Below are 24,816 nucleotides of genomic sequence, written 5' to 3'. Positions count from 1 at the left end.
CACCCACCTCAATCTGTCTACATGGCATGCACGTGATTGAATCACCCGGCCCGATACAGGTGGAGACCCCAGGAGTGACCAAAAGTTCCAGGTGGATTTGCCATTGGCATTTGGACCTGACTAGAGATGAGCGAGCACTAAAATGCTCGGGTACTCGTTATTCGAGACGAACTTTTCCCGATGCTCGAGTGCTCGTCTCGAATAACGAGCCCCATTGAAGTCAATGGGAGACTCGAGCATTTTTCAAGGGGACCAAGGCTCTGCACAGGGAAGCTTGGCCAAACACCTGGGAACCTCAGAAAAGGATGGAAACACCACAAAAATGGACAGGAAACAGCAGGGGCAGCATGCATGGATGCCTCTGAGGCTGCTTAATCGCACCATTATGCCAAAACTATGGGCAACAGCATGGCAATGACAGAGTGACAGAATGAAGCTAGATAGCATGTAAAACATCCAATAATTGACCCTGACACTATAGGGGACGGCATGCAGAGGCAGCGGCAGCAGCGGCAGGCTAGAGAGTGGCATGGCGACATACCCTAATTGGACTCAGGCTTCAAACCAATGGGTGGCAGAGAGGAACCAAAGGAGGTGAGCAAGAAGCGCTCAAATAATATCGGTACATGATAAAAGTTTGCCAGTATATTTTGTGGATTACACAGCAGGGTGGCGACAAAGTTAACATGGAAGCCATGAAAACAACCCAAAATTCTGCCTGACACAGCTCGTTTGATAAGGGGACCATGTATGGAGGCAGTGAACTAGTAGTAGATTAAAGGTGCTGCAGTTAAAACTATGTTAGTTGGATCTTGGCATGGAGCTGGCGCTCCGCTGCCAGGCGAGCTTTCGCCAATCCAAGCCCCTGTCTCTAGGCTACTCCCCAAACAGCACTTCTAAGAACCTTTTGTATAAGATCAAGTGTAGTAGCGTTCTTATAAGTTTAGGATATGGCGGGTGAGGGGAATGTAAACAGAAGCGCAAGAATCGCGGAAATAATATTGGTAAATGATAAAAGTTTGCCAGTATATTTTGTGGATAACACAGCTGGGTGGCGACAAAGTTAACAACTTTGATGTGGAATCCATGAAAACAACCCAAATTTCTGCCTGACACACCTCGTTTGATAAAGGGACGATGTATGGAGGCAGCTATATGGACGACTTTTGGAGGTAGCAATGGAGACAACGTGTGGAGGCTGCTATGGAGACAATTTAATTTGGATAGTGCCTGTATGTGGCAGTCCAAAAAAGTTTTCAAACCAGAGGAGCAGGTAGGTGGCCCTCCAGAAAAATGAAATAGATTGAGTGCCTGTATGTGGCAGTCCAAAAAAGTTTTCAAACCAGAGGAGCAGGTAGGTGGCCCTCCAGAAAAATGGAATAGATTGAGTGCCTGTATGTGGCAGTCCAAAAAAGTTTTCAAACCAGAGGAGCAGGTAGGTGGCCCTCCAGAAAAATGAAATAGATTGAGTGCCTGTATGTGGCAGTCCAAAAAAGTTTTCAAACCAGAGGAGCAGGTAGGTGGCCCTCCAGAAAAATGGAATAGATTGAGTGCCTGTATGTGGCAGTCCAAAAAAGTTTTCAAACCAGAGGAGCAGGTAGGTGGCCCTCCAGAAAAATTGAATAGATTGAGTGCCTGTATGTGGCACTCCCAAAAATTGTTTAAAACAGAGGACCGGGTCGTCGGCCCTCCAGAAAAATTAAATGCATAAAGTACTATAGCTAGAGCCAGTGGGCCCTGTCAAAAAATAGCCAGTTTCCTCTGCTTTACTGTACAAAGAGGAGGAGAAGGAGGAAAATGAGGAGGAGGAGGAGGAGTGGATAAATTATTCAGGTTGAGCTTCCTTCACCTGGTGGAGATTGGAAATTATGAGAAATCCAGGCTTTATTCATCTTAATAAGCGTCAGCCTGTCAGCGCTGTCAGTCGACAGGCGTGTACGCTTATCGGTGATGATGCCACCAGCTGCACTGAAAACCCGCTCGGACAAGACGCTAGCGGCAGGGCAGGCAAGAACCTCCAAGGCGTACAGCGCCAGTTCGTGCCACATGTCCAGCTTTGAAACCCAGTAGTTGTAGGGAGCTGTGTGATCATTTAGGACGATGGTATGGTCAGCTACGTACTCCCTCACCATCTTTCTGTAAAGATCAGCCCTACTCTGCCGAGACTGGGGACAGGTGACAGTGTCTTGCTGGGGCGACATAAAGCTGGCAAAAGCCTTGTAAAGCATACCCTTGCCAGTGCTGGACAAGCTGCCTGCTCGCCTACTCTCCCTCGCTACTTGTCCCGCAGAACTACGCACTCTGCCGCTAGCGCTGTCAGAAGGGAAATACTGTTTCACCTTGTGCACCAGGGCCTGCTGGTATTCATGCATTCTCACACTCCTTTCCTCTCCAGGGATGAGAGTGGAAAGATTTTGCTTGTACCGTGGGTCCAGGAGAGTGAACACCCAGTAATCGGTGCTGGAATAAATTCTTTGAACGCGAGGGTCATGGGATAGGCAGCCTAGCATGAAATCTGCCATATGCGCCAGAGTACCAACGCGTAAGAATTCACTCCCCTCACTGGCCTGACTGTCCATTTCCTCCTCCTCCAACTCCTCCAACTCCTCTTCTTCTGCCCATACACGCTGAACAGTGAAGGACTCAACAATGGTCCCCTCTTGTGTCTCGCCAACATTCTCCTCCTCTTCCTCCTCATCCTCCTCCACCTCCACCTCCTCCGATATGCGCTGAGAAACAGACCTAAGGGTGCTTTGGCTATCAACAAGGGAATCTTCTTCCCCCGTCTCTTGTGACGAGCGCAAAGCTTCCGACTTCATGCTGATCAGAGAGTTTTTCAACAGGCCAAGCAGCGGGATGGTGAGGCTGATGATGGCGGCATCGCCACTGACCATCTGTGTTGACTCCTCAAAGTTACTCAGCACCTGACAGATATCAGACATCCACGTCAACTCCTCATTGTAGACTTGAGGAAGCTGACTGACCTGACTACCAGTTCTGGTGGAAGTTGACATCTGGCAGTCTACAATCGCTCGGCGCTGCTGGTAAACTCTGGATAACATGGTCAGTGTTGAATTCCACCTCGTGGGCACGTCGCACAACAGTCGGTGAGCGGGCAGTTGGAGGCGGCGCTGCGCTGCCCTGAGAGTGGCAGCATCTGTGCTGGACTTCCTGAAATGCGCACAGATGCGGCGCACCTTCGTGAGCAAATCAGACAGATTGGGGTATGTCTTGAGGAAACGCTGAACTATCAGATTTAACACATGGGCCAGGCATGGTACATGTGTCAGTCTGCCGAGTTGCAGAGCCGCCACCAGGTTACGGCCGTTGTCACACACAACCATGCCTGGCTTCAGGTTCAGCGGTGCCAGCCACAGATCAGTCTGCGCCGTGATGCCCTGTAATAGTTCTTGGGCGGTGTGCCTTTTATCGCCTAGGCTCAGCAGTTTGAGCACCGCCTGCTGTCGCTTAGCGACGGCACTGCTGCTGTGCCTAGAGCTACCGACTGATGGCGCCATGCCCACGGATGGTAATTCGGAGGAGGAGGAGGTGGAGGAGGGGTGGGAGGAGGAGGAGGCATAGTAGGCCTGAAACACCTGGACCGAGGTAGGCCCCGCAATCCTCGGCGTCGGCAGTATATGACCAGCCGCAGGGTCAGACTCGGTCCCAGCCTCCACCGAGTTAACCCAATGTGCCGTCAGCGATATATAGTGGCCCTGCCCGGCAGCACTCGTCCACGTGTCCGTGGTCAGGTGGACCTTGTCAGAAACGGCGTTGGTCAGGGCACGGATTATGTTGTCTGACACGTGCTGGTGCAGGGCTGGGACGGCACATCGGGAAAAGTAGTGGCGGCTGGGGACCGAATACCGAGGGGCGGCCGCCGCCATGAGGCTGCGAAAGGCCTCGGTCTCTACTAGCCTATAGGGCAGCATCTCCAGGCTTAGCAATCTGGAGATGTGCACATTAAGGGCTTGGGCGTGCGGGTGGGTTGCACTATATTTGCGTTTCCGCTCCAGCGTCTGGGGTATGGAGAGCTGAACGCTGGTGGATGCTGTGGAGGATCGTGGAGGCGACGATGGGGTTTTTGTGGCAGGGTCCTGGGCAGGGGGCTGACTATCAGCTGACACAGGGGAAGGAGCAGTGGTGTGCACGGCCGGAGGTGAACGCGCTTGTTGCCACTGAGTGGGGTGTTTAGCATTCATATGCCTGCGCATACTGGTGGTAGTTAAGCTATTAGTGGTGGAACCCCTGCTGATCCTGGTTTGGCAAATGTGGCACACCACAGTCCGTCGGTCATCCGGTGTTTCCTTAAAGAACCTCCAGACTTCTGAAAATCTAGCCCTCGCCGCAGGAGCCCTCGCCACGGGAGCTTCACTAGTTGACACATTTGGCGCTGATGCACCAGCTCTGGCCCTGCCTCTCCGTCTGGCCCCACCACTGCCTCTTCCAACCTGTTCTGGTCGAGAACTCTCCTCCGTCTCAGAAGCACTGTGTTCACCCGGCCTCTCAACCCAGCTTGGGTCTGTCACCTCATCATCCTCCGATCCCTCAGTCTGCTCCCCCCTCGGACTTCCTGCCCTGACAACAACTTCCCCACTGTCTGACAACCGTGTCTCCTCATCGTCGGACACCTCTTTACACACTTCTTCCAGTACGTCAACAAGGTCATCATCACCCACAGACTGCGACTGGTGGAAAACCTGGGCATCGGAAAATTGCTCATCAGCAACCGGACAAGTGGTTTGTGACTGTGGGAAGGGTCCAGAAAACAGTTCCTCAGAGTATGCCGGTTCAAATGGCAAATTTTGCTGGGAGGGGGCAGACTGGGGGGGAGGAGGCTGAGGTGCAGGAGCTGGAGGAGTGCCGATTTCGGTGACATGGGTGGACTGCGTGGAAGACTGACTGGTGGACAAATTGCTCGAAGCATTGTCGGCAATCCACGACATCACCTGTTCGCACTGTTCTGGCCTCAACAGTGCTCTACCACGAGTCCCAGTAACTTCAGACATGAACCTAGGGAGTGTAGCTCTGCGGCGTTCCCCTGCTCCCTCATAAGCAGGTGGTGTCTCACCCCGCCCAGGACCACGGCCTCTGACCCCTGCAGTAGTTGGACGCCCACGTCCCCGCCCTCGTCCTCTACCCCTAGCCCTCGGGTTAAACATTTTGAAAATGAGAGGTATAACTTTAATTTTTTTTTTAACTTTTTTTTGTGTTTTTTTTTTTTTTTGTGTTTTTTAGTTTTTAAAACCAAACGATGCTATCCTATTGCTATGGCTATTTTCTAGCCAAGTATGAAAGCACACTGCTATGCCAGATGAGATGACACTGAGTTATGAAAAAAATAAACGTAAAATAAAAAAGGAAATGGCAGACTGTGCCTAATTGAAATCCAACCCCTACTAAATTTTCCCACTTCGGTCTTTGCAATGGATATGTGCGTCACTAAGCGCAAAACACAGTGGTCGCAAGTCTCACTACAAATTGCTCACAATTTGCTAGTAGATGCACTGCAGCAACTACAGCCACCAGCAGATCAACCAGAAATCAAATATATAACGCTACTGTAGGCGTAAGCCGTTTGGATTCTCCTATGGCTATTTTCTAGCCAAGTATTAAAGCACACTACTATGCCAGATGAGATGACACTGAGTTATTAAAAAAATAAACGTAAAATAAAAAGAAACTGGCAGACTGTGCCTAATTGAAATCAAACCCCTAATAAATTTTCCCACTTTGGTGTTTGAGGTGGATATGTGTGCCACTAAGAGCTAAACACAACGGTAGCAAGTCCCCCTGCTAATTCCTCACAATATGGTACTAGCTGCACTACTAGTGCCAGCAAGCCCAGCCACAAGCAAACAAAAAAAAAAGTATAACGTTATTGTAGCCCTAAGAAGGGCTGTTGGGTTGTTGTAGAATCACTCCTGCCTAACAGTAAGCTAATAGAACACCCTAACGCTTTCCCTGACCAGCAGCAGCTCTCTCCCTAGCGGCATCCAGACACAGTGCGGGCAGCGGCTAGTCTATCCCAGGGTCACCTGATCTGGCCAGCCAACCACTGCTATCGACGTGTAAGGGTACCACGTCATGCTGGGTGGAGTGCAGAGTCTCCTGGCTTGTGATTGGCTCTGTTTCTGGCCGCCAAAAAGCAAAACGGCGGGAGCTGCCATTTTCTCGAGCGGGCGAAATACTCGTCCGAGCAACGAGCAGTTACGAGTACGCTAATGCTCAATCGAGCATCAAGCTCGGACGAGTATGTTCGCTCATCTCTAGACCTGACTTGGTGAGCTGAACCTATACAAGTGAAGCAGTTGGATAATCCAGGAACGGGGACGTTTGTTCTAAATTTATTATGGAAATCCTCCCTTGTTGTTGATAATTTCTGAACCCTCAAGATGTGAAATTATACACCATTGTTCTGGCTCAGTTCTTTGAGAAACGGCCTTATAGGTCCAGAAAATGGACTATTACAGTTAGATGCAGTCTATGTGCAGTCTGTGTAACACCATAGACTCTTTAAACCGGTCTATTAGAAAACATAATTTGAAGGAAGATTTACAGTTTAACTAAGCGCGTAGAATGTATGTGGCCAAAGTGGTCGAGACTGCACCGGGACATCACATGTAGTATAAAAGAACAATGCTCAACTGCTTAAAAAAGTAGCCGGCTAAGTCTTTCTCACCGCAACAAAACCCGTTAAGGATAGATAATCCACAGTGGTGTTTTTGTGCACTTGTAGTCTCCACGTGGGTTCTTTGTTATTGGCAATATGCCACTTCTATATCTGTAAACGGTCCTGGGTCCTAAACAGGGGCAAGCATATAGTGCAGATCACACAAGCGTAGAGTAAAGTTTTTTTTTTAATTAATATACTCACAAAAGAAGGATTAAAACATGCTTAATGTTTAAAAAAACGCCAAGCACCTCGCCCCACCCTGGTTTCGCTTCTTCAGGCTTCCACCTGGCATGCTGCTGACGTAGTAGTAGGCAATAAAATAAAATAAAAATACCACCTTCTTCTGTAAATTGTCTTCAAAAATAGATGATGTCGATCCCGAAAAAAATCGTTCATATATCATCCCAGTAGTATAAATCCAAAAAATAGAGGCAGCACTCCAGAGTATAAATGGAAAAGTGGAAGGGTTTATTCCAATACAATCTCGTTACTTACATGATTTTTGAAACTTTCATTTAACCACATTCCAAACTCAACAGTAACATTACTCAGCTATTCCTATATATCAGTATAAGAAAGGTTATATTAATTCAATACGAAGATATGAATAAAAAGGGGCACTGTCTGTACTCTCCTGGTGTAACTGTTGATTCAGAGGTGACTTGATGGAAGACGAGTCTGGGTGGTGCTCAGCGTTCATAGACATAGACATAGGCAGTGCAATAAAAAAGAGCAAAAAACAGCGGCACTCACCCAGAAAACGGTATCTTCTTTATTTCATGCGAGGTAAAAGTACATTCGGCATATATGCCAACATGGGGTAGAGAGGGGAGCAGGGGTACATACAGAGGCGACAGCCGTTTTGCGTCATCCGGTGCTTTCTCTAGCTAGAGAAACGGCTGTCGCCTCTGTATGTACCCCTGCTCCCCTCTCTACCCCATGTTGGCATATATGCCGAATGTACTTTTACCTCGCATGAAATAAAGAAGATACCGTTTTCTGGGTGAGTGCCGTTGTTTTTTGCTCTTTTTTACTGCTAAGAAAGGTTATATCCAGGGGCGTAACTTGAGGGGGTGCAGAGGTTTTGGTCGCACCAGGGCCCAAGAGGTTTAGGGGGCCCTTATGGTGTCACTTTCTCATATGAGAAGACTAATACTATAAACCCTACATTATAGTCGGGGGCCCCGGCACAGACTTTGCACTGGGGCCCATCAGCTTCTAGTTACACCACTGGTTGTATCCTTTTATAGTCTCTCAATATGTTGTACTTTAAACAAATCACCTTATTTACATTGCTTTTTCATTTCGGAGTAGACCTAATGGGGCACATTTACTTACCCCTTCCCTCAGAGTTCCTGAAAGTGCATTGTCCGTGTATAATGCACTGTGCCGCGATTCACTAAGATCGTGCGCCCGATATCCTGCATGTGTCGCTTCCCCGCTCAGGTCCCCGGAGTTCACCTTCTTCTTCTCGCTATATGCAAGTGCATTGGATGCGACACAATTTGAATATTAAATCCCGCGCTCAGTCCGAATCAGATGGCCCACCCCGCCCAATTTCTGACGCATGAAAGCCAGTGCAGCCACGCCAAAATCCATTCACGTGCAACACAATCCTCTTCTAAATCCCAGTCACAGCGGCGCAAACACAGCGGACCCTTAGTAAATAAGCCCCAATGTTTCAGGGTCCATGTTTGTCAAAAGACTCAGTGAAAGTCTGTTTAGGTATGGAAGGAAGGGTGGCCATTCTCACCTCGCAGAGTGTGTGTTCTGTGCATAGGATCACACGGAAGATCTAATTAGCAATATTGGCTGATCTTGGTGTAGCTTCATTCCCGCCAAAAGTGCAACACTAGAGGGATTACACATATTTCTTAATAACTTGGATCTAATCTGTGGTTATGAGGCCGCATCAACAGGAAAAGGTCGGCGGGAAATTATTTCACTTGTCTCTTAAATTTGTAATTGGGTTTTCTAAATTGTTGAGGGATTTACATTGACTGACATGGATTTGCCTTCTCATTATAATTTATTAAGTATTGCGTTATTCACCATTTCTCATGACTGCATTATGGGGCTGCGACCCGAATATCCTGACCGCCATGTAGGTCTCTGGGTACTTGCACTTTGTTTATACTGTTAATACTATTGTCGCTTTTACTTGCAATTCTGTTTTAATAAACTTTTTATTGAACCATAATTTATTGAGTATAGGTGGTGGCAGTGAGGATAAGAGACTAGAATTTTGTGTAAAGGCACCATCTTGCGTAGGTAGGCAGGGATTTTTGTACTACCGTAAATTGTGAGGCTTTCTAGTGTAAGCACACCCCATCACGACTCTGTCACGACACCTAAGAGTGGTGGTTTGTCACCAACCTTTACTTATAGAGTCCCCGGTAATAAATCCTCCCAGCTCCTTCCCAAGGACAGTAATGGTCAAGATACTGTTTTCCAGCGATAGAGAAAACATTCTAAAAATGACTCAGGAACACCCAGATTTAACAATCAATGGTATGAAAATATCTATTGTATATACCTCACTTTTTCCAGGGAGACTCATCGTAAGAGAAAAAACCTTTGATGACCTTTGATAGGATGAGACTGGCTAATATAGTCTATTCAATGACAAAACGAGCTAAATGGAATATATTGTATAAAGGCAAATCCCGATACTTTCTAGATGCTTTCTAGATACTTCCTGCACCGGCGTGGTCAGACACCAAAGGCATAAAGGTCATGACTTTGACCTTTATAAGGGTGTGAGAGAGGCCGGAGGAACATTGGCAGCTCTTGAGTTGAGATTTTTTCTGGATCAAAATGGCGGGAGTGGGGAGCAGAGCCTGGTTGACAGTCTTAAAAACATGACGGTTAAAACTATATGATGGAACATAAGAAGAATGAATGAACTGATACCCTTAAGAGGCAAACTACCGGCAATTGTAGTGTTCTTAGAAACACAATTGGTAAATGAGACTTTATCTTGTATGAAAAAAATATTTTTTTTGGTCAAGAATTTCACCAGGGGGTACATCCCGCCTCCATTTAGTTTGGAAGTTGTAAATCTTCCAACATCTCCAACATCATCTTCAGCATGATGACTTCTCAACCGTAATAATGGAAGATGTTATTTCTGTTATAATACCATTGTGCTAAATGGAGATCTTGGATTGATCTTACACCGGCCAATGAAATTTTATATCCAAGATGAGGTACGGAATTAGCTTTATCTCTGATCATTCACCAGTAATAGATTTTGTCACTGGATGTGACAAAAAAATAATCCCAGCTCCAATAAATGAGGTATTGGATTCATTGAAGCTACATCTGAGAAACCTTTTTTGTAAAATCAGTTTCTCTTCGGAGAAAAGTTCAGGCTAAAGAAACTGGCTAAACAGAAATTAGAAAAAGAAACTGGAAAAAGATTTGAAGAAACCAAAGGAGTAACAAAATATTTACTTAGTAGAGGAATATAACTACTATCTACAAGAAAAAGCTCAGAATAAAATATTCTTCTGGGGGAAGAGCTCTTTCTATGAGGGAGGTCGTCGGAAGTATGAAGCACGTTCCATCTCCACAATAAATAATACCTTGTGTGAGGAAGTATCCTCAGATAAAGAGAAGCTAAAAATCTCAGAACTACTGAAGTTACTAGATCCGAACCAATAGAGTATTTGGATCAATTACAGCTGCCTACATTATCAGAGGAGCAATGGAACTTTCAAGGAGCTCGAGGCTACACCAAAAACCTGTAATTGGAACTCCTATGGTTGGATTCCCAATTGAGGTGTATAGAAACGTAGGTCACTTCCAATACTTCTAATACGCTGATGATTCTACTCTACCTGTGGAATTCAGAGTCTTCCATTTCAAATCCATTTTAAGTAAATTAGATTATTTTACAATCTCATTTCCAATAGAGTTCGAAATATTAGGACAGTCCAATATTTTGGAATGTCTGAGCTTGATCCCACAGTTATTTTGTAGAGCTCAATAACTACTAAATTGGTAGAGGTCTATATACGATTTCAAACTTAACTTCAGGGTCCAAGTATTAAACCCCTCCTCGAAGAACCTCTACCCAGTCAGCATGTGTTTGACTGTTAAGTAAGGGCTTATCCTCTGTATCCACAAAGACAAAAAGTGGACCAGCTCCCCCACAGCACGAGACAAATGCTACACATATCAAGTGTAGACTTTCTGAGTCAGTGCGTCTCAGGGACCAGGATCTACCACCAGGATGAAGAATTGTACACCCAGCACACTGACATACTGGTGAGTGCCCCTTCTGGGAGGATCCACTCTTCTTTTAGCTTCTTTTGACATTATTAAAATTTTTTTGAATTAACTAAAGGATCCTGGAGACATCAGGCTCGTTTGCATATTTTTAAAGCATTTTTTGGCAAAAATTAAGCCATAAAAAGCTAGAAATAGAGCGAATCCTGCCAGAGGGGGCACACACTAGCATGTCAGTGTGTTGGGTATACAATCCTTCATCCTGGTTGTGATTTTCCCACCTGAAACACTGGGTGTAAGAAGGGGTGACTCGGACAGGTCCATTCTTCAAAGGGGGCAAGATGTATCCATTGGCTTGATGCAGTTTCCCCTGAAGAGTTAAATGAGAATTTGGTTTGTAGCTTCCTTATTTGAATTTCTGTAGTATGTGTTCACCATTTATGATGTGTCTATTTACTTCATTCCAGGCCTCCAATCAGGTAAACCACTTTCTTTGAGGAGGAGTTTCTGTATATTGTAGTTGAGCACAGTCAGAGCATGTAGTCCTGCACTTATCTTTTCCTAAGGAAATTGTATTTTTTGGTTTTCATTAATCACCAGCACAAGTCAGAGAGGGAAATTCAAGACACAAAACTAGGAATGGAACTCCAATAATATCTGAATGCAAACACTATTGTAAATACACACAATAGAGATATTTAGATATTATTGAAGTTCCATTCCGGTTTTGGGTTTTAAAGGCGTTGTCCGAGTTTATTTAAAAAATCTAGAGGTGGCCTCGAAGGGGCTGGAAAAAACAATAGACTTGTACTTACCTTCTCCAGCACTTACAGAGTTCTGTTTGTTTACAGGGGCAGGCACCCTCAGCTCCGACAACTTCTGCCCATCTGGCACGCTTCTCCTGCCTCAGCGCTGTAAAAACCCCTATATACGTCATTATGAGATCTAAAACAAACAGTAATATACATATACTGCTATACAGTTCTATTGCAGTATGTTGTATATGAGATCAGACCCCCTATTGTTCAAGTACCTTATGGGTACTTGAACAATAAAATTAAAAAGCTTTAAAAAATACGAAAAAAAGCCCCCTCAAAATTCAAGTCAGGTGATACCGTTGTGTCAAAAGTAGTGACGGACAGTGCAGGGATCAAGATTAAGAGGAGCGGAGGTGAGTATTTGTAGTTTTTTTGTGTTTTTTGTGAGTTGTTGATTTCTGTTAGTATAATTGAAAGTTAAGTCATAAAACTTGTGAAGGACAAACATGTACCCGGAAGACGCCCGACATAAGTCAGACAATAAACAAAAAGAAACAAACATCGTAAATCACTCACTGCCAACAGGGGGCAAAGTTTAGAGGTCTGGTGATCATAATAGCACACCACTCAATAAAAAAAGGGGGAAGATTTGAGTATGGGGACCTATAGTAGCATTAACGAAGCAGCCAACATATCATTGCTGCAGAACTGTAGCAGAACTACATTCCACTTGTGGATTCAGCAATTATAATGGGAGCCATTTGGGTGGCTGCCTGGGTCCCGAGCATCTAGGGGGGCCCGTGGTTACTAAAATCGCCCACAAGAAGCTGAGATCTGCCAAAGGCTGTTGTGTCAAACGATTGCGTCAACTGCATCAAACCACTGAAGTCTCCGGCAGAAAAATTAGGAGAAGGGGCAGATGTCAGCGCTGGGGGGTCCCTGAGAGGTGAGTAACTTTTAATAGTTTATTACTGGTCACATACTGTATATGACTGCTGTATACTAGGGGGGCTGCCATTAACAAAGGTTTGGGTGATAAAGGAGGATGAGTATACAATTTAATACATTTGGGTGGGGGGGGGCTTACAGTTTAATTTGTGAGGCTGTATACCATTAAATAAATTATAGGGGGTTAAATATGTAATAAGTTAAAGGGTTTGTATATTCAATAAATTAAGTGGGCTTTAAACGATTAAATAAATTAGGGAACCTTTACAGTCTTCAGAGGCTGTAAAATATATCCATGAATTAATCGAAATCTACAAAAGTTATATTCGCAGGAGTTGTTAATTAGCGGTCCAAAGTACTTTATAAACTTGAGTATGAGTCGACACAAGTATAAACCGAGTTAGCTAATTTTGCCACAAATAACTTGGAAAACGTTTTGACTCGAGTATAAGCCTAGGGTGGGAAATGAATTGGTTACAGCCTCCCCCAGTGATTAAATATAAATATAGTTTTGTCAGTGTGAGGAAGGACTAAATTAATGCCCTATACAGGCCAAAACACTTCCAGTTTGTTGCATAGTTGTCGCCACTTCAGTTGATAGTATCCTGGGTGCCCACTAATAACCATGCGGGCATCATTTACATTGTCTTTCCATGACATCTGCCAGGCCGGCCGGAGGAAATTACCTCCATTTACAGGATAAAATCACATACATTTTATTGAGGTTTTGGGGCTGGGTAGTTAGGATAAAGTGCTCCCAGTCTTAGGATGCATTCACATGATCGTATATGGGATGCAAATTATGGAGTGGATGACTAAGTCCTTCATCAGGGGGACCGAGAAGAAGTAACACAGCGATACCCAAGTGTGGCCACTGATGTTTTTGAGTTGATTTTCCATCCAGCCCTTTTAGGGTATTGAGAACTCTGGGAAGTGAGTGGGACGATGCATAGGTGTTTCTGCTGTTGTAGCCACATGACGCGTTCCTTACTCACCCTTTAATTATTCTGCTCTATTTAGTAAAAAAGAAAAAAGAATTGGTACAAACAAGTCACCTTGTCGTTGTCCTGACAGTTAATATTGCAAGATCCTGGCATAATGATTTGAACCTTTGTCTCCCAAGAGGTCACCTTCTTGATGGAAAACTCTGTGTACACTAAGGCCATGTTAAGTTCATATCTTTGGAGGCATATAACACTGTAATAACACCGTGCGGCCATTTTGAACATAACTTAAGACCACAAAGGTCTGAAATGCGTCACATGGCATCTTATATTCTCATGGCTGTATATTTGTAGTGCTCCTATCATGGATTAATACAGACTATTCCATGTAGTTACAAGTGAGAATTGATTGAATTCTCCTCGGTGGCGGTTCCCGGTCCTCAGCAGTGGCTTCCGCTTCTCTCTTCTTTCTTCCCTAGTCGGCAGTCACGTCCATGCGATCTGCCAGCGGGCGCTCACTATGATGCGACTGTGTCGCCACTGATGACGTCATCGGCGGTGACACCGCCACATCATAGTGCTGTATACTACACCCTTGGCTTATACTCAAGTCAATAGGTTTTACCAGTTTTTGGTGGTAAAATTAGGGATCTCGGCTTATGCTCGGTTCAGCTTATACTCGAGTATATACGGTACCTTTGTCATAAATAGAGCATGTGTCCTTTGGCCCAGGTTCCGAGAGACCAGTTTGTTGGTAACGTTGCGGCTCACAATCTTGCTGACTTGGAGTTGGCAGGGAGACAACAAACATGCTGTTTTCTGCCTGATAAGCTTCAGCAACTGTTCACCTGTGTGGCTGCTCCTACCAAGGCAATGCATGACAGAACTTAACCTGGCACATGGCATAGGATGGAAAAGGGGGCATTTCTGTGCCCTGATAATATTGGAGATTTAAGGAAGTGGATACAAGTTTTATGGTCTGGAATCTAGGCTGATATATGAATAGTGGTGCCTAAATGACATATTACTGGGTTGAAAGGGTAAGGAAATTCAAGACACAAAACTAGGAATGGAACTCCAATAATATCTGAATGCAAACACTTTTATAAATACACACAATAGAGATATTTAGAAATTATTGGACTTCCATTCCTGGTTTTGTGCTTTAAAGGCGTGGCCTCGGAGGGGCTGGAAAAAACAATAGTCTTGTAATGTACTTACCTTCTCCAGCATATCCGGTGTTCTGTTTGTTTACAGGGGCAGGCACCCTCAGCTCCGACAACTTCTGCCCGTCTGGCACACTCACCTATCCCCTGCCTCAGCGCTGTAAAAACCCCTTATATACGTCATTATGAGATCTAAAACAGACAATAATATACATATACTGCTATACAGTTGTATTTCAGTATATTGTATATGAGATCGGACCCCCATTGTTCAAGTTCCTTAGGAGTACTTGAAGAATAAAATTCAAGAGTTTTCAAAAATACAACAAAAAACCCTAAAAATGCAAGTTACTCCCTAGGTGATCCTGTTGTTTCAAAACTAGCGACGAACAGTGCCGGGATCAAGATTAAGAGGAGCGGAGGTGAGTATTTGTAGGTGTTTTGTGTTTTTTGAGTTGTTGATTACCTTTAATATAACTTTAAGTTACATCGTGAAACTTGTGAAGGACAAACATGTACCCGGAAGACGCCCGACATAAGTCAGACAATAAACAAAAAGAAACAAACATCGTAAATCACTCATTGCCAACAGGGGGCAAAGTTTAGAGGTCTGGTGATCATAATAGCACACCACTCAATAAAAAAAGGGGGAAGATTTGAGTATGGGGACCTATAGTAGCATTAACGAAGCAGACAACATATCATTGCTGCAGAACTGTAGCAGAACTACATTCCACTTGTGGATTCAGCATTTATAATGGGAGCCATTTGGGTGGCTGCCTGGGTCCCGAGCATCTAGGGGGGCCCGTGGTTACTAAAATCGCCCACAAGAAGATGAGATCTGCCAAAGGCTGTTGTGTCAAATGATTGCATCAACTGCATCAAACCACTGAAGTCTCTAGCAGAAAAATGAGGAGAAGGGGCAGATGTCAGCGCTGGGGGGTCCCTGAGAGGTGAGTAACTTTTAATAGTTTATTACTGGTCACATCCTTTATACGACTGCTATATACTGCAATGTATTGCCCCTGGACGCACATGTAGTGGTACAGAGGGACAGCTACAGAGAGTGGCCAATGTTTTCCACCATGTGCAAGTAAAGTGAGGGGACAGTTTTTTTGGAGAAGCAATGGCAACTAGAGATCCTCCAGCATGGTTGAGCGCAAGCAATCACCAATCCCTGAAGGATAAACAAAATTTTACAGAAGATAATGTACTAGCGACAACATGGTCAGGTGGGAATGAAGTTTGCGCACCATGGGATTGCTGAACTTGCTTCATGATTGGATATTGCTTTTTCGATGCTTGATAAGTATGACTGACCGGAGTACTTGGAGTTGGAGCACAAATGGACGAGTACAAGTACAAGTCTCCATGTGGTAGCTGGTAGCCAGCCACCTTGGTCTGACAACCGCATGGTGTGACGATGCAGTAAGTGGTTCCACAGAGTGAAAGGAACTGGTCGGAAAGCAAATGGCAAAAATTGAGCCTAATAAAAACTTAAGAAAATTTTGGCAAAGCATCAACGCATTGAATCTAAGCATGATTCAGTCATCTCTAGTTATGAGTCTAGTTACAATTATTCTGGTCATCTAGAATGTAGATACAAATCAACATTTCATGAAACAGATTTAATTCAATCTTTAACGTGTAAATAAATCCCGATTTCATAAACAAAATCAATTGTATTTTAAAAAGAATAATTTTATAATTAAATAATTCAATATGTTCATAACATAATACACAACATATGGGTGTGGAAGAAAGTTACAGGGGAGATTTCTTTGGACTAAAACTTCCTTAGCCAAAGGTGGAGAGAGAAGTGTGATTAATTTATTATACAAGTTATATGCCTCCTGATGAATTAAAGAGAACCTGTCAGGTCAATAAAATACTCTGGGGCAGATTTATCAAGTGTCTGAAAGTCAGAATATTTCCAGTTGCCTATGGCAACCAACCACAGCTCAGCTTTCATTTTACCAGTGCTCATGAATATTTTAAATATTTTGTGATTGGTTGCCATGGGCAACTGGAAATATTCTGACTTTCAGACACTTGATAAATCTGTCCCTCTGTCTGCACATATTAAAGGAAGTAGTTCCTTAGCTCCTCCCCCGCAAGTTATAGCACTGTTAACTATAAAACCCTGAGGTACATAGTGGTCCGATCTATGGATCTAGCTTCCGACGATCTGGCATATTCATGAGGTGGGGTGGTCTAAGAAGGCGGAGACTGTTGCACCAAGCTTGGCAGTCACTCCCAGAATCTGGTATGGGAATGGTAAACCCTCCAGGGAGAAGCTGAAGAGAGGGCAGTGCCCAGGACAACCCCCTCATCAATAAGTCGAACCACTGGAAGCTGATGAAGCTGGAAATTTAACAGTGCTATAACTGGGGGAGGGCCAGTCAGATTCTGAAATCTATATCAGCTGGGAGCTGTCAATGATTATGCCATTTGGTGGTGTAAATTATGGTAAATGTTTTTGACCATATTAAGCCACATCCTCTCATGCTAAGCCCATTACAAACATGGCCACTTTTCGAAAAAAAAAGGTAGATGAAAGAAGTGGGCACAGATGTGGCAAAAATAAAATTGTCTAAAAATATGTAATAACTTTCGCCCTCAGTCTATGTGGATAGAACCATCTGGATTGGTCATCCTTCACAGAGCTAATCAGTGGCCATGGAGTAAAATGTACTAGTTTATATGGGAAAAAGGTCTAGCGGGAGGTTTGAATTCACATTCTTCATAATAAAAACCCAACGGCCATGCTTCTAAATGTCTTTTGGGTTTCTGGAACCTTTGTTGATGTATTAAGCTTGAGAGACTTCAGGCCTCTGAAATTTTACCTATATAAAAAAAGAAAAAAAATATATTATATTCAGTCCCTTACTACAACCTAATGTCTCCATCTCAAGAACATCTCAAGAACATCTCACGCATCAAACCCTTCCTTAACTCAGAGTCTACAAAATTACTAGTCCCTGCCTTCATCATCTTTCACTAGGACGACTGCAACATTCTTCTCTGTGATCTCCTAAGCAAACTCTCTAACACCCGTCCAATCCATCCTTTAATCTGCTGCCTGGCTAATCCCTCTGTCTCCTCACTTCTCCTCCGCCTGTCCTCTCTCCTGCCCGGCTCATCCCTCTGTCTCCTGGCTTCTCCTCTGCCTCTCCTCTCTGCTGCCAGGCTCATCCCACTGTCTCCTGGCTTCTCCTCTCTCCTGCCCGGCTCATCCCTCTGTCTCCTCGCTTCTCCTCTGCCTCTCCTCTCTGCTGCCCGGCTCATCCCTCTGTCTCCTCGCTTCTCCTCCGCCTCTCCTCTCTGCTGCCAGGCTCATCCCACTGTCTCCTGGCTTCTCCTCTCTCCTGCCCGGCTCATCCCTCTGTCTCCTCACTTCTCCTCCGCCTCTTCTCTCTGCTGCCCGGCTCATCCCTCTGTCTCCTGGCTTCTCCTCCGCCTCTTCTCTCTGCTGCCCGGCTCATCCCTCTGTCTCCTGGCTTCTCCTCTGCCTCTCCTCTCTGCTGGCCGGGTCATCCCTCTGTCTCCTGGCTTCTCCTCTGCCTCTCCTCTCTACTGGCCGGGTCATCCCTCTGTCTCCTCTCCTCCGCCTCTTCTCTCTGCTGCCCGGCTCATCCATCTGTCTCCTCTGCTTCTCCTCTGCCTCTCCTCTCTGCTGCCCAGGTCATCCATCTGTCTCCTGGCTTCTCCTCTGCCTCTCCTCTCTGCTGCCCGGCTCATCCCTCTGTCTCCTCTCCTCCGCCTCTTCTCTCTGCTGCCCGGCTCATCCATCTGTCTCCTCTGCTTCTCCTATGCCTCTCCTCTCTGCTGCCCAGGTCAGCCCTCTGTCTCCTGGCTTCTCCTCTGCCTCTCCTCTCTGCTGCCCGGCTCATCCCTCTGTCTCCTCTGCTTCTCCTTTGCCTCTCCTCTCTGCTGCCCAGGTCATCCATCTGTCTCCTGGCTTCTCCTCTGCCTCTCCTCTCTGCTGCCCAGGTCATCCATCTGTCTCCTGGCTTCTCCTGTGCCTCTCCTCTCTGCTGCCCGGCTCATCCATCTGTCTCCTGGCTTCTCCTCTCTGCCAGTCTCTCCACTGTTTTCCCATTGCACAGCGAATTTAGTTTAAAATACTAACCATGACTTACAAAGCCAAACATGACCTGTCCCCTTCACATATCTCTGACTTAATCAGCCAATACCATCCCACAGGTTATCTCTGTTCCTCAAAGGACCTTCAGTTTCTCTCTGTTACCCTCTGCTCTTCACACAACAGTCTTCAGGAATTCTCTTGTGCTTCCCCCATACTCTGGAACTCTCTACCAAAATGTGTCAGACTGTCCCACACATAACCTGAAACCCCCCTGTTCCAGATCACCAACAATACACAATAACTGCTCTGCTCCTTGATTTGTGTCATGATTTTTTCAAGAATTGAGGTCAGCTAAAAAACGTGGAAAAAATGCTTATAAATCCTCAACAAAAGCACAGTACAAATATCACAAATCTGCTTCAAAAACGCCCATAAAAAACATGCATTCTTGGTGCAGATTTTCTGCAGATTTTTATGCATGACAATCCACAATGTGTGTATATAGCCTAAGAGTCTTGGCCCAGGTTTAGCTACACTGCACCTCACTTATATGGTAAGTAATGAACAGGTTCGGATAAAATTAAGAATAAACCAATACCTCAAATGTTGTGTCCACTGTTTCCAGATTAGGTTTGAATTTTGGTTTATCGGATAGACTGCCCGCAGGTGACCCTGAAGAAGTGAGGAAAGAAACAGTGCAATTATTTACCCCTTTCCATTTCCTCCACACCAGGAAGGCATTGAAGGGCATGAAGGGGGAGTGGCCGGCTGGGGAGTGGGCATGGCAACGGAGTGGACCAGCGCTGGGCTTTCCTGTCCCTGTTTTGCATTCAATTATAAAAAAAATACAAATTTGGCCATTTCGGAACAATTTTTAAAATCTGAGCCCTCTCCATACAGTGTTTACTGCATTATGCAGCAAATACCCACACCAATGGAATTGTTAAAGCTGCCAGACTGTTGCTGGATTGTCCCCCCTCCCCTATAAGGTCATAAGGAGGGGGGGGGGCTGTCACCAGGAATGTCATTTTTACCCTGTGGCAGATTCCAATTGTCCATGCTAAGCTGATTTTAAAAATGCCTTTGTCAGCATTCTGAATCATTTCAGTACTTTAGATACGTTTTCTTTACATTACCTGGCTCCCTCACAGTCCTTGGGGAGGGGCAACTGCAACCTGTGTGTAACTGTGTCTCCTTATACATTCTTCCTCTCCTCCACACCATCCCCCACACGCCCTGCTTGCTCAATGCAAGAAGTGGGGAGAGAAGGAGGGCCCTGGATGCCTGTGGAGGAGAGGAGACTATGACACAGGCACACACAGGCTGCCCCTCCCCCAGGGACTTGCCACATGCTGCTGGCAGGGAGCCAAGTAATATGAATTAAACTAATATAAAGTACTGCAATGATTCAGAATGCTGACAATTTGAAAAGAGCACAACAGAGGCTATTAGAACTTGTCACCAGCTAAAAATGTCATTCCTGATAAGAACTTTTTTCTAGTTACTTATTTTTTTACAGATGGATTAGATCCAGTGGTCTTCTGATCCAGCTTTTCTGCAGACTGAACATCTATATAATACACTGCAGTCCATTATATCGATAGTCACCTCCTAGATTTCACGTGCAGATATAAGGTTACATAGATCATGTGATATTGTACATACATTCCTCTGTACCTCCTTCCTGTGCACCCAGGTTGGTAAATCCGCGATCAGCGCTCCATTCGCTTTCATCATCTTCGCACCATTCCTCCTTGTTATCTAAAATATTCCTGTCCCTGTAGATGGAAAATAGAATCAGTCACCCAAGTAAAATCCATAGGCTCCTTCAGTATTTACAGACATAAGGTCACATCATACTCTAACATATGTCTCAGAGGGTCACGGAAGAGTTTAAAGCGCCATTAGGTCCTCCAGTCACATCAACAACTTCATTGTATTACAGATTTCTCCTCCTTATCTTTATTGTATTGGTGTCCTCTGGACAACAATACAATTGAAAGCTGTGACAGAGCTGGGAGCGATAAGTTACTGCCTTATTACGTGTTGGCAATTTGCAAATAATAATTGGGTTTTGGTTTGTAGTTTGGGCATTCGGTCCCTAAAAAGTTCACCATTTCTGTTATAGACAATACGGTAATTATTAATAATATAGAATCTCAGTAGAAGAACTCACCAACTTGTGTCCTTCTTCCCTCCATATATGAAGTACAACACGGAGGCAACAATAACACAGAGGACTCCAATGGCTGCTCCGACGCCTCCGTATAATCCCGATTTCAGGATTCCCCCTTTGCAATTAGCTCCGGTGTAGATGTAGAGATCTGTCTGTGAACAACTATAATAGGACAAAGTACAACATTGTAAAATAATCTTGAACTATGGGTAGCATCATAAGCTCGTGCTGAGATTTTTGAGCAGAGACATGTGACTTCTTCCACACCTCAGTTCTATGGGTCCTTTTAGGCTTGAGCATGTTCTGCCCATAACCAGTAACCGGTGATGATGTAGACAGTGAGTCGGCACATGACTTACCACATTTACATGAAGCAATCATTGATATTCTATTGCATATACAATCATCCGTGCAGTCATACAGCGCATACACTTTCATTATTGTGGCCACCTTATCCCGGATATTACATGGATATTCTGAATGACCCTGATTTTTATTGTAATTGTAGAACTAGAAGTTACAGCTCCCTATGGATAAGGCAGTGATAGTCTGTTACTACCCTTGTCTCTCTGATTGCTGTATACACAACACTTAGTGGGGCTCAATTATTGGTCCTTGTACGCCTAAGTACTGGTGTACAAGCCCTGCAATAGGCGCAATACCTGGCCATGCAGCAAGTGGGCGTGGAGGGGTGTGAAGGGGGTGCAGCCGGTGGCTCATCGGGCCACCAGAGGCCATTACTACCTCTCTCTGCGCAAGCTATAGCCTAGACCAGTGATGGCAAACCTTTTAGAGGCCCAAACTACAACAAAGACCCGCTTATTTATCGCAAAGTGCCAGCACAGAAATGTAATTTGTGATTTATACTCCTTCTCTGTCACAGTTTTCATTGATACCAGCACAAACACCAATAAAGCAGAAAATAGTCCCAGGTACAGCTGTCACTTTAAAATATCTCTGTGCACAGCAAGTCCTGGGCTGTCTGGGACTGCAGGAAGATACCTGGAGTCATCTCTGGTGATGGCCTGAGTGCCCATAGAAAGGGCTCCGAGTGCCACCTCTGGCACCAGTGCCATAGGTTAGCCATCACTGGCCTAGCCCATTCAGGCACAGAGTATGGCAAAATTTATGCCAGGCCGGAACAACCCCCCCCCCCCATGCAGCACAGCTCAGAAGTCTGTAGACTGGAGCCACCTAATAAATGTGGAGGGGACAGTGGGAACATCCTACGTTGGCACACTTAGCGCCAGCATATTATAAATGTGCCCTGGTGAGTTCTATGCGCATGGTGCAGAAGGCAGCATTAGTACTTCTTCCTTCACCGAGCCCAGGTACTTGATTGGTTGACTTCCTCTTATCACTGGGGCTTAAGTCCATTATGGCCTCTTATGACTAACATTGACCAGAAAAAGGGCAGCAATGTTTTCATCTTTTGACTTGCAGGCTCCATTTCTCACCATCCACTACAACAGTGATCGGGAACTTTTTAGAGACCATGTGCCCAAACTACAACTAAACTAAACTACACTTATTTATCACATAGTGCCAACATGTTAATGTGAGAAGTTACTCATTGCCCCCTGCTCTGCTACAGCTTTCAGTCGTATCCAGGTCCAGAGGACACCAGTTGAATGAAGGAGGTAAAGTTCAGATCATCATTGTACCTCACAGTGACAATGATTATTTTGACATGCCATGTACTGGGAAGCAAGAAAATAAATTCCATGGCTCTGAGTGATATCTCTGACACCTATACCATTGGTTTGTCACCATACCATGATATAGTACAAGCAGGGTGTAAGACACTCAGATCGTTAAACAGTTTTTTGGTTGGGGACCTGTTTTATTGTATGTATTGTGTGGTGTATCTATGCTGGGGCTTGTATGTAATGATTTTGTTATAGTTGTTGCATTGGTCATTATGTAGTGGATAAAAGAAACTTTTATCTCATCTTATATCTGAACGTATTATATTATTTTTATTGTGGTTGTATTGTTATTGTTTGTTTTTTAGTAACTATTGTATTTATTTATCAGAATATCAAACTATTTAAAGAGGACCTGTCACCCAAATTTTTGGCACTAGGAGACGTTACTAAAGTAAGCAGCTCCTAGTGCTTGAACAAACGCTGCAGTGTCTACAGAATGACTCATTACTGAGATAGGAGCCTGGATGGCCCAAATGGAAATTAATTAATAATTGGATTATTTTTGGGCCGTAGGGGCATTTAGGTTGTGATTGTGTCTATTTCCTACATCCTTATCATAAGGATTGTAATTATACTTTACAGATCAGATTAAGAATGATTAGCTTGTATGCAAAAGGGAAAATGTAGGCTTTTTTGGCTTTTCAGATAATCCACTCACACAGACATATCCTTTATGTGGTAACCATATGTACAAGGGTCCTCAATTCAGTACAGTACAGCATAGGGAACTGGTTAGCCTGAGTGAGAGGTTCTTGACTTGGGTCGGGAAGTAACAGTTCCTTTTACAAAGCCAATTAACGCTGCCTTGTAGGTGTGTGGAGACTTATAACCATTAATGCTCCACTAGGGGATTCTGGGAAAATAGAATGGGATAAGAAAACCATACCTATTTTAGATACCTTGTAAGGCAGCTCCATTGACATCAAGCATGACTTTCAGGAAGCCTAATAACATCATTCGGGATCAAAGCTAAACCATTTGATAGGCTGAGCGAGAGGCTTTTGACTAGGTGGCCTTAATTAGTAAAGTCTCCCTGGCCCTAATCAAAAGCCTTTTACTCAACTAAACCATTTCCCTACACTGTTCCCATGTGGAAACATCTCTGTCTACAGTTGGGAATCTGTTCCTTCTGGAATAGATAGACTGGTTTGGTTTTACTCCCACATCATGTCATTAGGCTTCCCGAAGGTCATGCTTGATGGTAAGCGAGCTGCCTTTCAAAGTACAAAAAGAGGCGTGGCTTTCCTTATCCCATCCTGGAAAACTTACTTGCTTATTGACCTAAAGTAGAACTTTTTTTGAAGACCACTTTGACCGATGAGTCTTATTCTTACACTATTAACAGTTTTGAATAATTCTACATCGGAATATAGCTGTCACTCACTAGCATTTCGCTCCTATTTTTTTTGCAATCACACATCGACCTTGATTACAGTTTAGGCGTTTGGGGGATGATGGATCGCAGTGAGAAATGCAGGACAGACCATCAGCGGTGATTGATGTTGAGTAAAACTCTTGAACTTCTTCATCAATCACAGTGTCACAAATTGCATCTGCCGAGACAAGTAACAAGAACGTGTTTATATCAAGCAGAAGACAAAGAACCCAAAGTCTAAGGGGTTGTATTCTTACCAATATCTGGTGCCTCCACCTCTGAGACCTTTATAGATTCTTCATCAATACAGAATTTTTGGGTAGAATCTGTGAAGTTAAGTACAGAGAGAATGTAGTCTACGTTGGACTAGACAGGGGGCATTGGACACCAGTATCTGTAGCTTCACATTGTAATTGTCATTGGTGCTGCAATCCCTTTGCTTTCCATCACATTGTCCTAAAGTCACCATACATTTTCAACTGGCTGCAGCTACCACTAGGGGCGCTCCACGTGGATGAAAATTACACAGCTTTCTTTAAGTTTATTTATAATTCTGTATCATAAATCATCCAGGCTCCACATTGGAGTGACTTCAGGCAATTAAGCCCTTATCTGACGGGTGATGTATTTGTATGTCACATGTTGGCTGCGGCTCTTTGCAGAGGGCTTACGGGCTGTCGGAGGTATTTAAATTCTGGCAGTGCTTGGGAGCCGCTATCTTGGATTCAATTACCCCCCCCTGTG

General features: G+C 44.6%; 1 long non-coding RNA gene across 1 annotated transcript; it reads right to left on the bottom strand.

The window, feature by feature from the left end:
- Positions 1-20,495: 20,495 nt before the first annotated feature.
- On the bottom strand, positions 20,496-24,230 carry LOC140128266 (uncharacterized). Its single transcript, XR_011855130.1, has 3 exons — positions 24,082-24,230; positions 20,989-21,150; positions 20,496-20,590 (listed from the first exon to the last, which is right to left on the bottom strand). It is a non-coding gene; the product is annotated as an uncharacterized lncRNA (long non-coding RNA).
- Between the last annotated feature and the right edge of the window lie 586 nt (positions 24,231-24,816).

This window comes from Engystomops pustulosus, chromosome 4, assembly GCF_040894005.1.
Source record: "Engystomops pustulosus chromosome 4, aEngPut4.maternal, whole genome shotgun sequence".
NCBI lineage: Eukaryota > Metazoa > Chordata > Amphibia > Anura > Leptodactylidae > Engystomops > Engystomops pustulosus.
This window is presented reverse-complemented; position numbering and strand designations above follow the sequence as displayed.